Source organism: Onychomys torridus, chromosome 11, assembly GCF_903995425.1.
Source record: "Onychomys torridus chromosome 11, mOncTor1.1, whole genome shotgun sequence".
Lineage (NCBI taxonomy): Eukaryota > Metazoa > Chordata > Mammalia > Rodentia > Cricetidae > Onychomys > Onychomys torridus.
Genome location: NC_050453.1, coordinates 1,529,206 through 1,542,997, shown reverse-complemented (window position 1 = coordinate 1,542,997; position 13,792 = coordinate 1,529,206).

The window sequence follows — 13,792 nt, the reverse complement described above, 5'->3', positions numbered from 1 at the left end:
CCTGATCCTCTTGCTCTCTCCAGAGTCACAGTTCTTCTGAGGGTGGGAATTGTATCTTTCCCTTTTGTTCTCTCTATAGTAGGGCATAGTGTGGTGCTGGAATGACACAAGACACTCAACAAATTAACAGTGAATGATGAATAAGACATCTTCATTAAACACATTAATGTTTAAATATACCAATACTTAGGCTCCAAACTAAAGATTTTAGCTTCATTGTTTGCAGACAGGGATCAAGTGTTGGCTCTGCTACACATAGCAAAGTTTATCATTGACTTCTTTCAGACTGTCCTCACCTGTGTTAAAGAGGGGATGTTGAGGTGTGGTCAACCTGAATCCTGTTAAGACAGAGTGCGTGGCATTAGAGCAAACGAGACCAGAAATGAACAGTGCTTCTGTCCCTAAAGTCTCTGGTGTTGAAATGGGTGAGCTGTGATAGGGGTGGAAAATGTAAGGAAGATGACTTTTCTCCCTTGTCTGTGTCATATTTGCAGTAACGCTGTCACTGAACTCCTTCGCATTAAAAACCATTTAGCAGGGAGCACTAATGAACAGTAAAGCAGGCTTGTGTCTTTGCCACCTGCACGGCATGCATACCAAACAGGTGTCTTCTGGTTAATCCTGGAATCTCTGTCTGATGCACATGGGAGAGAAATGGGGGGGGGGGGGGGGGGGGGCCTGTGGACTCTTTACAGCAGTGCTAGTGAGTGGATTTTCCTGGAACTCTTCCAACCTAGCTTTGTGCCCCTGCCCTTGTGTGGTTCTTCTAGGCCTAGAAACCCAGAGCTTTTCTTTAACAGCAACAGCTGCTGAGGATTCCCTGCAGATGAGAATGAAAGTCAAACTTGCTTGCACATTCAAAGGGGATTATTAACAAAGTATGTGGATTTCTTCCCTGGATATTTGCAGCAAAAAGAGTATGGTTTTTGAATAATAATGACTTCCCTCTCTTCCATCATGTCTTTCTGATCAGAGCTCCAAGACATTGTATTTTGTCATTTGTCCACTTATGAAAGGGAGAGCAGAAAGAACATGAATATTTCCTAGAGAGATTGACCATTATATTTGGCCTGGGATTAGCTCTAAGTCTTCTGGCATCCCAGGATTCCCTTCAGTCAAAGGCCTACAATGGGCTACTCTGCTTCTCCCAGTGTCAAAACTACCCCTACCAAATGCCTAGGTAGAAGAACTGTTTATTGTTCTTAAACATATATGACACAAGTAGTATATGCTTGTTAAATAAAAGTTAGAAAGCACATATACAGAACATTTATGTGTTTACATGTGCCCAAAGCAAATAAAACAGCATTCATTCATTGTGCAAATATATCATTTTCATGGAATGTAATCACATTACACATGTCTGAACTTGTGGAGTTGCTTGTTTATGTACATATACACATCTGTATACGCAGAAATGTAGTTATGTACTTAGTGCTTGTTTCTGTTTTTGCTTTAGTGTGAGTATCTTCATAAATATTCTACCTATGGCTCTCATTATTCTAAAATATGTACTATGTGCCATTGCACCTCTATTTCATGTCAGTCTGCCTATCACTAACATTATGTTCAAGGTTTTCTTCCTCCAATAGCATAGCTACACAAGTCTTTCAGCTTTAAATGTAGAGCCGAATGTACTTCCATGTGATTAAACTTGCATAAATGTTCCCTTGGTGATTTCACTGTCCACAAAGCTTACCCTTTCAAAATTACCAATATAGTTCATTTTATTTCTTTCAATCTCATCAACCTGGAGACAAAGATTTGGGTTTCGGTGATTTGTTTTGCAATCCCAGTCAGTAAAGTAAGATGAAGGAAAAGAAGCTAAAAGTTGCCAGCTTGGGACCTGCGGCTCAGTACCAGAGACCTTCAGAGAAACTAGAATATGATTCAGCTGTATCAGAGAGGCCAGGCAGTTGTGGTTTTTATTTCTTCCCATAAAAATTTGAGAGTTACCACTGACAAATTAATCCACTGCCCTCCGAAGACCAAGGAAACACCTGTGACCAGAGAATATCTGTAAGTATCGACCCAGAGAGCCATTAGCCCTTATGAGAACTGTCTCCAATGATCTACAGAGCAGACCAAGGAGGACCTGGAGGGGACAAGCCATGTTTTCCTTGGTGCCCACTCAGTTCCTTGGCTTTCATAGTACCTGCTTTTCTGGTACCTGGATTGTCACCATACCATCCACTGCCCAGCTTTATTCTTCCTTTTTCACTTTCCTCTGACACCTTGCACAATTTTTTTGCCACCTGGAAACTATAATACATGAAAACATAGCCACGACCATCTTTTCTCTGTCACATTCTTCAAGCCATCTATCACTGGCTGTCATAATAATCACTCACTTGCTTATTTCAAAGCTCATTCCTTAGCTAAACCCAAATTTTCTTCCACTCTAAATTTGTGTGTGCTGTCTTGTAGACAATCACTTCCTACCACAGTCTCTCAACCTCTAACATCCATGTTCATCCTGACATTCAGTTGGCTATCATTACTTCCTGTTTCTTTTCTTTAAAAAAAAAACAAGAAAGAGAGAGAGAGAGAGAGAGAGAGAGAGAGAGAGAGAGAGAGAGAGAGAACAAAACAGCAAATAAATGTAGCCACTCAGAAGAAAACATACAAGCTCTTCCAACAGCAGCCCTCCTCACCTCTCAACTGCCAATAGCTCTCCAGTAAGGGGTGGAGCCTGAGACCGTTTACCCCACTTATGAGAGTTTGACTGTCTTAATCTTGTTCAGGTAACCCCAGATGCTGTAAGTTAATGAGTGCAATGACCATGCCAGTTTTAGAAGACAGCATTTTGTAGCACTATTTCCCATCCTCCAGCTCTTTTTTTTCCCTCTCATCTTGCGATGTTTCCTGAGCATTGGTGGTGATGGTGGTGACAGTAGTGACGGTGGTGGTGGTGTGATATAGGTACCACATTTAGTGCTGAATACTCAGTTTCGTAGTCTCAGTACCTGGAGCAGTTATTTATCTCTCCACTGATTGTTACCCACTTCAAAAAAGAAGCTTCTCTATCTGTGGTTGACATCAGCTGAAGTCCATAGGTATGAACATAAACATTTAGAAAGCATTTTGACAACTTGAACACTTAGCAGAATATCAATAGCAGGGTCTACCCTAATACCTATGACCAGACATGACATTCCTTCTTGTGCATCAGGACTCCAATCAGAAAGTGATTAGTTAGTTAACAGTCATGCTACTATTGTATCCACAGGCACATTTTTGCCTGCCAGATCAGTTACAGCACATAGTGCCCAGCACTGGGTAAGACCATTGATATCTTTATTACAACTTCTTTTATTGAAAAATAAAACTTGGGTGTTAAACATTAGGGGATAAACCATAGTGTGATGGAGAAACAATCTCTTGCTCTATTCTCCTCTCTCCACGATTGAAAAGGCTGCACATCTCCTTAGGTTACTACTTATTCCTCTTGTGTCTCTCTCTAGCATTTTATGAGTTCTCGAGAGGGCTCTGTGGACCACTCCAGACAGCTTAGTGTGGACTCTACCCTGCAAACCAAGATCTGAACCCATTGGCAGTCTTGGAGAGGCAACACAAACAAATCTCCCTCAACTTTTTTCCCTTTTTGTCTAAATAAAAAGGAAGGATTTTAACTCAAACATAGTAAAGCTATTTACAATAAGAACAATTATCAGTTATTGTCTAAAAAAAGGAAAGTTATTAACTTTAACAGAATGAAACTATATAAATAAGAACAATTATCAAGGAGAGAAGCACATTCACAATGTCCAATCCATTTGTATTTGGTAAATTCAGAGAAAATACTCCATTATCTATCCTCTCTTGGTGAGTTCAAAGTTTTGTATCTGATTTACTTTCTATCATAATGAAGGAAAACTATTAACTATAACTCTCTAGTGTTCAACCCCATCAAAGACCAGAGAAGGATATAATATTACTTAAGTAAACAGGGAGTACAGAGCAAGCAACTTCCAAAACTATAGAAATGGCAGAAAAAGCTGGCTGCCTGGACACTCACCTGAGATTCCTCTGCAATGTTGGGACATCCATCTTTGGCCTATAGACCTGACAGACTTTTCTGTGAAGTAGGAATTTTGAAGGACTGTCCTACCTTGTCTTGGCAAAATTTGCCAGTTGCCTTCTTTTGTGTCCTGCTAGTCAAATTAGGACAGCATACTGTCAGCAGTTGAGGCAAGGGCAGTTCCTTTGCTAGCTTTGCCATATTAAAATAAATCTCTGAAAGGAGGTTCTTCAATGCTCATCATCCTTTTTTGAAGTAAATTGGTGGTGCCAGAAGCAGACATGTCTCACTGTCATGAAAAGCCTTATGTTATTAAAACATTTTAAATGCCATATTCTGTAAGTCTCTGAAGTGATTGAAGACCATGTATGTATTTAAAATATATTGGTTTGAATTTGAAAACATATCTAATATAGTCATATAAGTTTAATTGTTATAGATGACTTTTTACCTGTCTATTTATTATCCTAAATAGCATTCAAGGACTAGAACTTTACATTTTTTAAATGAGCTGCATCAGTACAATACCTTAAACAAGAATAAAAATATATAATAGAGTATAACAAAATGACCTTAAATTTGTATCAATATACAAAAATCCATAGCAATGTAAACTACTTGAAACTAGTAATTGCTTTTAGTTTAAAAGTAGATTCAACAATCTATCTTTTTATCCTATCATTTCTATATCCTCCCTTTATCTTTTCAGAATGAGATCCCTCAATCTAATCTCCTTTGTTTAGTTTCCTCCCTGACTATAACAAATAACAACTTGTAGCCAACCTCCCTAAATGATGACAAGGATCTACTGAATGACCAAAAACCACCCAACTCACCTCTTGGGTATGTGGGTGTCATGTTCTTAAAATTACTTCTTGTTGTCTGGGGGGGGGGTGTGACAGCATCTTTAGGGGGATACTAAAGATATTGAGATAAAGAACAAGTCCTGGGAAATCTAGCTGTTGTCCAGTCTCAATGTGATGGGAAAGTGCAAGGCTTATCTGAAGTCCTGGCTGGAGTAGTCTGTCAAGCTGGACCATCTTAACTAACTGCTTTGAAATTGTCCTGAGCAGTTTGTAGTCCAAAGCTGATCTTTGTGGTATTTGTGAGCTTACTGGCATTACCACAACTCAGGTGGAATCGTCATTGTGGGGTCCCATGAATTTTGGAGATTTTAAGGGTTGCTGTTAGGAATGGTGATGGTTTACTGCAGAAAACTTGGAAATTGTAAATGTCATATGTAGTACATCTCAGAGAGGTTAAAGGACCACAAATTTATTAAGTACATCCAGGGTACACAAACTTAATTCCTAATTACCTACTTCATACTTAAGCCTGAAATCACATGCAGGAAGCTAGATGAAGCCTAATTCTAGAATTGGTACTCTATATGACCATTGATAATAGAACAGAAAGTTTATATCATCCATCCATCTATCTATCTATCTATCTATCTATCTATCTAATCTATCAATCTATCATCTAAATTAATCTTATAAATTCTGAGATAATATTCATACCTTAAGAAAAATTTTAATGAATCAAAATAAATCCAAGGGATTATGAGATTCATAACAATAGAATAGTCCCTTAATTTTGTCTTTTTTTTCTGACCCATACCAGGTGGCTCTTCTGACATGAGACAGAGACTTTGGATTTTCCTTTAACAAGAAAGGGGCTGGGACCTGCCTGGGCTCAGTGTGCTGGGCTTTGCTGACTCCCAATGGGAGACCTTGATTTGGGGGATGTGGGGACGGGGTGGCTTGGGAAAGAGAGCTAGGGGGTGGGAAGAGGGAGGAGGGGGTTCTGTGGATAGCATGTGGAGTGAATAGAAAATTTCTTAATAAAGAAAAATGAAAAAAAAAAGAGACCACCAGCTATTGTTCCCTACTATGCACAACAGTCTGTGACTGTTCTTGATAATACCTTTTAATATTTCTCTCAGAAGCCTTCTTTATTTTATGGTTTATTTCTGATATTGGAGGAATGCTAATCAGTGTTTTCCATTGTCACAACAAATCATGTCCCCATAAATTCATTGTTGTTAGCCACATGTGGTTTTAATTTTCCTCTTTCTCTTCCTGGCTCTATACACTTGACCCATTTTGCACTTTATTTTATCTGAGATAAATTTCCAATCCCAAGAAGCTGAACATTTTTATCCTGAAGAGGCGAATCTAGATGCCAAGATTTTGGTGAAATTATTGCATCTGCACCTATGTCTACCAAACCCTCAATTTCAATGCCATTTACATGTATTTTTAGCTTTGATCTCTAATCATTTATAGCAGTTTGCCAAAATACTTGTTTTTTGGTCTCTCCTGAACTTTTTGTTGTATCTGTATAAGTTGTTTTGTCTTTGGTCACATCCAGAGCAGAATGGTTTTTAACAACAGGTAGTAAGTCTTTTAATTTCTCTGTGGATGAGTTTCTCCAATGCTGATAGGGAATGGTTAAGCCAAATTTTATTTGGGGGCCTGTAGGAGGCCCTGCAGGGTGTTTTCCAATGGCAAATGGTTACCTTGCCTGTCCCTTGTTAATCTGCATTCATTAGTCCAATGCAGGCCTTTGCCACACCTTCTGCATACTCCAGAAGGCGCCTTCTGTTTGGATTATCTCTAGAAAAAATATTGTTTCTATCTAGAAATGTCTTGCCTACAATCTCTTTTCAAATGTCCTGGTTGACCACAATTAAAATATCTGACATTTTGATTTTTCTTTAAATTTCTAGAAATTACTTCTACTATCAAAGCAGCATCATAAGTGTGAGATCCAGTATTAGTTATATTTCTAATCCATTCATCTACTGGTGCTGATCTTGACTTTAAATGCCTAATTAACATTTCCAAAATGCAAAGCTTCAATTAATATTTATCTAACTTCTGGATCTGATATTTTATTTATAACTGAAGTAAAAAATATCAGTGAAAGCTTCTTTGGGGGCCTTGTATAATTTTAGTAAATGATTCAGTCATCTTCCCTGATTCTTCAATCCTGTCCTAAGCATTCAAAGCTCATATACAGCATAGAGCCACAGTGTGATCATCAAATGGAAACTATCTTTGCAAATCAGCAAACTGGCCTTCACAAAGAAGCTGTTTAGGGGAAATTTCAATACCTCTAGCCCTACTTCATTGTTGTATTACCCTAGCTTCCTCTCTTTACCATGTTTTCCATTGAGGACCAGCTGTGGCTTAATCTTTCCAGGCTTGTGGAATAATTCTGTTCCAAGTTGTCCATGAATTTAATATCTACTTCACAAAGGGCGAATGCATACCATATGAAACTACTGCTTTATTAGATCTCTTCAAATCTAACATTTCTACAGTCTCCCAGTTAATTTCTGCATAGCCTTAGGGGTGTATGTCATCTGGTAGTCATTATTGTATGGATACTGGATAAATTAAGCTTGGTTTTCTAATAATCCTAGGCCACTCATTTTCAGTTTCACAATGCAATGGTTTGATAGGTTCTGCTCTAAATTTTTCTGTCTGTGTCTGAGCATTTTTCATTATTTTCATTAGTAGGTCTTTCTGAGGCTTGTATATTTGTTGTTTTCATTAGTAAGTGTTTTTCAGGTTTGTGTCTTATCAGTAGTCTTTCTAATAATTGTATCTTATTAATAGTAAGTCCTTATAAGACTTGTATATTATTAGTCAAATTTTATTATTTTCATTAGTAAGTTGTGTAAGGCTTCTATCTTATCAATATATCTTTCTAAGGCTTGTATCTTATCAATCAAGTTTTCATATTTGGCACAGTTATCAAACCACTTTTAAAAGATAAAATATGAATTATCATACTGGTAGTAATTAAAATCAGCATTAAGTCAATCCCAGATAAATGGTTTATCCTCTCATTCATTTTTTTTTTATCTGTAAGTCATCCATACTAGCACTAAACAGGATCCTAACTCCCTACATTATGATATTTCCAATTTTTAATGTGGGAAAGATTTTTTCCCTTTAAAAACAAAAACAAAAACAAAAAAAAACCCCTAGTTTTCCTTTAAGAATGTCCAGGTTTCTCAGCAGATCTGTTGATGCCAACAGCATAGGTGGAACTGTGTAGGGATAATCAGTGCAGTGATGATGTTTAACTTTGTAAGCAGGGAGGGCAGGTTTGGAGGGGTACCCCCGCCATGCTAATTCCACACCTGGGCTGGGGGCTACTGTGGCTGCTTACATGCAGTTTGGGCAGCTACATGCTGCTTTAGCATGACCTAAGGCCACACAATGGATGACAGAGACTTTGACTTGAGAGTTAAATATTAAGGAATAAACCATAGAGCAATAGAGAAACAATCACTTACTCTCTTCTCCACCTTCCTGATTGAAAAGGCCATGCATCTTCTTAGATCACTTCTTATTTCTTCTGCATGTCTCTGTAGCTTCCTGAGTCCCCCAGAAGACTCTGTGGTCCACTCCAGGATTTTTAGTGTGGACTCCACCCTCCAAACCAAGATTCAACTCTGTTGGTAGTCTCTGAGCGGCAATACAAACAAATCTTCTGTAACGTCTCCCCTTTTTGTCTAAATCTTTTCTCCCCCAGCAGCTTGAAGAGTACCACTTAGCACTATAAAAGGCTAGACAACAGGGAGGAAGTTTCCCAGTTGGGTTGAGATGGATTTCTCTATGTCCTATAGCCTAAAGTATGTGGTGTCTTCGGCAACAGCATCTTACCATGTAGTTTTGTTGTGTAACCAAGAACAATGGCAATAGCCTATGCTGTATTAAGGACCTCTGGGGACTTCCTAACCAGAATTCACACACTTCAATTTTCATGTAATAATCCACATTTTCTGGAAGCAACATTGTCCACCCATGCAAGATAATTCTGTTAGAATTCTTCTTCAAAGTTGTATTGTGAAATTAGTTTACTAACTAGTGGATTCCCATAAGGCTTTTTTATACATCCTTAGCTTTGGTTAACCCACTCACTATCCCCCTTTCTCTTCTATTCCCCTAACCCATTCTGCTTAGTCCTTTAACTGTTATTTTATTTCACAAGCATTCTATTGTTTCTCCAATTGTTTTTCAAACTGAGTTGTGAGACAGTAGGCTGATTTTTCATATACCCTTCCTTGGGGTCAGCCCTCCCTTCCATATGCTGGTATCCCCCATACCCCTGCATACCTCCATGCTTCTCTCATTTTTTTTTTTGTCTTATTTGCTCAAAATAGTCATATGTATCATTCTTCCTTATGGAATTTTCTTCCTTATGTTGTCTTCTAGATTATTTGCCCATCAAGCTTCTATCACCACTCCCTCAAACTCCTCTTGTAAATGCCAACAATGATGCCTACACTCTCAATGATCCCTCCCTTCTTTATCTTGACTATTGGCTGCATTTGAGTCAGCTCATCACTTTCTTTCCCTGATATATTTATGTTCCTTACTTAGTCTTTACAGATATTGTATTTTTTTCTAGTGACTCTCTGACTACTGAAGTGTAAATTTGGGGATTCCTTGGACTCAGCTCTGCACCTTCATAACTCTCTATTTGTACTCAATTTCCACCTCTATTCTTTACAACCATGCCTTCATGAGGCTAATGGCTTTTAATATCATATGTCTATTGCCAAACTCCAACTTATATCTTTGGTTCTAAACCTTTCCTTGACATCTGGAATCATATATCCAACTTGTACCCAATGACTCTCCTTTGACAGTGAAAAGACATATCGGAGCTGAGCACTCAAGCTTGAGCCTTCCATCTTCTTATCCAAACCTGTTGAGACTTTATTCTCTCCATCTTAGTAAATGACTCCATCCTGCCTTTCTTGATGCAAACCCTGGAACATTCACATGCTTATGTTTTTCTCCTACATTATGACAGATCCAACAACAAGCCTCAGAAGCTCCAACCCCCAATTATGTACGAAGTCAACAACCATCTTGCCTAAGCTTTTCTTATTTCTTACCCATTGCCTCTTGTTACTACCTCCTAAGGTAGTCTTGGCCTTTCCTCTTACATTGTTTGATATCAGTACTAGATCCAAAGTGTTTCTTTAAAGATTAGAGTTGGATGAGTTACACTTCATTTAGAACCCACCAGCACCTTTGGAACTCAGTCGTGGAAGACTGCAGGATTTGGCTGGATCTTACCATATAATCTCTTTTTACCTCATTGGCCTCTTGGTCTTTGTCCTTGCTGATACTCATATTTTTTACTAGCTCATCTGCTAAGCACTTTTTTCCTAATTCTACCGCCCTGATATTTCCTGATAACAATGTGTAAAACTCTGACCTCTCTAACCCATGTCTTCCCACTCCTTCCATTCTTCTCAGCCTCGTTTTGTTTTATGATTTTGTTTTTTGTTCATTTTGTCTTGTTTTACTATAGCACCTATCGTCAACATGTGATATAATATTTTTAAAAAGTGTTCATTTATTTCTCTTTTGCCTTTTGTGCTAGGATATAAGGTTTATTTTATTATTAAGGAGCATTTTTTGAAACCAACTCTCCTCCAAAAGGAGAGGTTGCCAAATTCCTCAAAGTCTGCACCATGTGTTTCTTCTACATTTTCCTTCCTACTTATTTCCTTCTGATAGTCTCACATTTGTTCTCCATTTTCAATGTGTGTTTTGCTATCAATAGCAATCCTTCCCCTGATATATTTTATTGATTAATGTGCATGCATTGGTCATAGTGTGAAACACGTCCAGATTCCCTCTTTCCATTCTCTTCTCTTCCCTTTCTTTCTCCTCCCTTCCTTTCCCTTCCTTTCTCCTCTCCCCTTTCCTCCTCTCCCTTCCCTTCTCTCTCTTCCCCTTCCCCACCCTCTTCTTTCTCTCCCCTCCCCTCCCTTTCCTTTTTTTCCTTTTCTTTATGATCGAAATAACTGCCTATAACTAAAGACTGACAAGAGCCAGGACGATGGCTCAGCAAGTAAAGAAAACCACCAAGCTTGATGACTAGAGATTAGTCCTAGGACCTATATAGTAGAAGTAGAGAACAGATATTCACAGAGTTGTGCTCTAAAATTCACATGCAGGTGGTAGCATATGTGTGCCATACATAATAGAGAAATAAATGTAACATAAAAAAATATTTTTTAAAGACTAACAGACTTTCAGAGATACTTTCCCAGGAGCTTGGGATTTAATTATAAAACTAAAATGCCATCTGACATGGGACATAAAAGCCTCTGATCTGGTTTTGGATATATGCAGGAATGAATGTCTTAATTATTACAGACTTAGAGAAAAGCCTCTTGAAAGAGGTAAGAATTTTAACCCTGAAGAATGAGTAAGTATATTGTTTAGAGCAACTAATGTTACTTCAGCCCTAGATAATTGATTTGAACACAATAACTGTTTGTTGTTTATGTTAGCTTGATTATGACTATCAGGGCTCTTTCTGGTCAGTACATCCCACTCCTAGCAATCATGGTGTTGTCAATGTGACTGCAATTTCTTCCCTGTAAGATCTAGCCAGGGATACAGATTCTTTTAGATAACCTTGTGTCAAGGCCCAGAAACCATAGTCATCTCTTTTATGTATCATCAGTGGAATTTGGGCAGCAGGACTCACTTGCCTATATGGAGGCTGGTTATTTGGTGAAAATGAGGGGTCTCTGCTGGGGGTATATGCAGATAGGAGGAAAGGGCTGTTCAGCAATCAATTTAGTGGCAACCAAGGCAGAGAGCCAGGAAGAACAGATGGTTCAGGAAGGAGTAGCAGAGAAGCCAGCCTGTGGGAGCAGAGTGGGGATTGCAGAAAGACTGTTCCTGACTACACAATGGTATTTCTATTGGAAGACTGCATGGTTAATGAAGAAAACTTGGAAATATCCTAAAGACTAATCAAGTATATAAAATTACTCATTATCTTCTGCAGAAAGAAATCATTCTGTTGGTTATACTTAGGTAGTTTGAGGATATTTGTGATACATAAAAATAAAATTTATGGTCAGATTATACATAATATTTTAAAAAATATTTATGTATTTATTTTTATGTATATGTGCCTGTCGGAGTTTATGTGTACCACATGTGTACAGGTGCCAGTATACCCCAGCAGAAGTCATCAGATTCTCTGAAACTGGAGTTAGAGGTAGTTATGAGCCACCAAGGGAGTGCTAGGAACTGAACCAAGGTCTCTGCAAGAGCAGTGAGCACTCTTAACCTATGAGCTGTATCTCCAATCCTCTGATAATACTATTCTGATAATACTATTTTTATCATGTGTTTCTTCACTGGATAGTGTATCTTTTTTGTGTGTGTGGTAGTATAGATTTTAAGACAGGGTTTCTCTGTGTAGCTCTGGCTGTCCCAGAACTTGCTCTGTAGATCAGGCTGGCCTCAGACTAAGAGATCTACTTGTCTCTGCCTCCCAAGTACTAGGATTAAAGCTGTGCTTCACCACCTCCAGGCTGGATATTAAATCTTTAGTATTTACCTACACTAGTAAATGCTACCAAATTGCTATTACTTAAAGCCTTTTTTATTCATTCATTATTTCATTATTTACCAAACATCTCCTAGTATAGGTATCATAGTTAAATCTCAGCACACAGTGAAGTGGCACATTCCTTGATCCTCAAATAACTTACCGTCTAGTTGGGAAACTGAATTTAAAAAGTAAACATACAATAGACACATAGCTCCAGATTGAACTAAAAGTGAGGGAGACTGATTGAGGAAGGGGTTCTTAGTAGGATAGCTTCAGAGAAGAAGGGAACATTACACAGAGTCCTGACTTGTAGTTCTCAGTCTGTTGAGTAGGGGATTGGGGGGAGGAGGGAGGGGCATTTCAGACAGAGGGAGCAGAGTGTGTCCTGCTAAAGGGACCTTCTGCTACTACCCAAGCAAAAGGACACTGCCATTTTGTAAACTTGTAATAACATAATTCAGGCTATGTTTGTAAGGTGTCTCTAACAGCTGTGTCAGAATGAGACAAGAGTGGATAAAAGGAGACCTGTTAGGAAGATACTGTCAAAGTCCTGAGAAGGCAGATGATGGTGGTAGCTTCAACTGGAATGAGGCAGCAGACTCACATCAAAACAATGGTGGGTGGTGTTCAGCTTGCATGGATTGAATACCGCTAGAAGTATGTGATTCTGTGTACTTTGTCTCTACTGGTCCCAGAATACAGCATTTTATAGAGATGGTGCATGGATTTGATTCAATGTGACCTTACTCAGGGTATATTGAATATATTCTTGGCCACTCGGGGCCTATGAGAATACTTATGACTATGATTTCCTTATGACCAGCCTGCAGAGTGGGATCTGTGTTCTTCAGGATGTTGAATTAGGGAACAGTGATGGACCATTATCAATCTCATTATTGCTTGACAAGCTGGAACATTTCTGAGACTGGAATGGAAATATATAGCTCTGTTGAGGAGACAGAAACATCTATAAATCAGACAAACAGGTGTGCTTGGGATTACAAGTTTATTAATGAAGTGATGGACCTTTGAGAACAAGAGATTGAATTTCAGCAATTGTCATAAATAGGTCTGTTTACAAGGACAACGACCTTGGAGCTGACATGTTGGCACACTGTGTCTTTTGAGATTACAATGAGTGCAATTCTGACTCTAATGAGCTTCAGGCAAAGACTGTAAAGGAAACTTCATTGTCCCTCTTTTCTCTCAGAAGATCTGTGCAGGAGAAATGTTGGGACCAGCTCATAAGTAGGGTGTTACTTAAGAGTATTGCTGCTATAAAAAAAAAAAAAACAAAAAACAAAAAAAAAAAAAAACAAACAAAGAAAAAAACCACATAAGAAATTTCCAAAGTTAGTCCCCTTAAATTTAGAG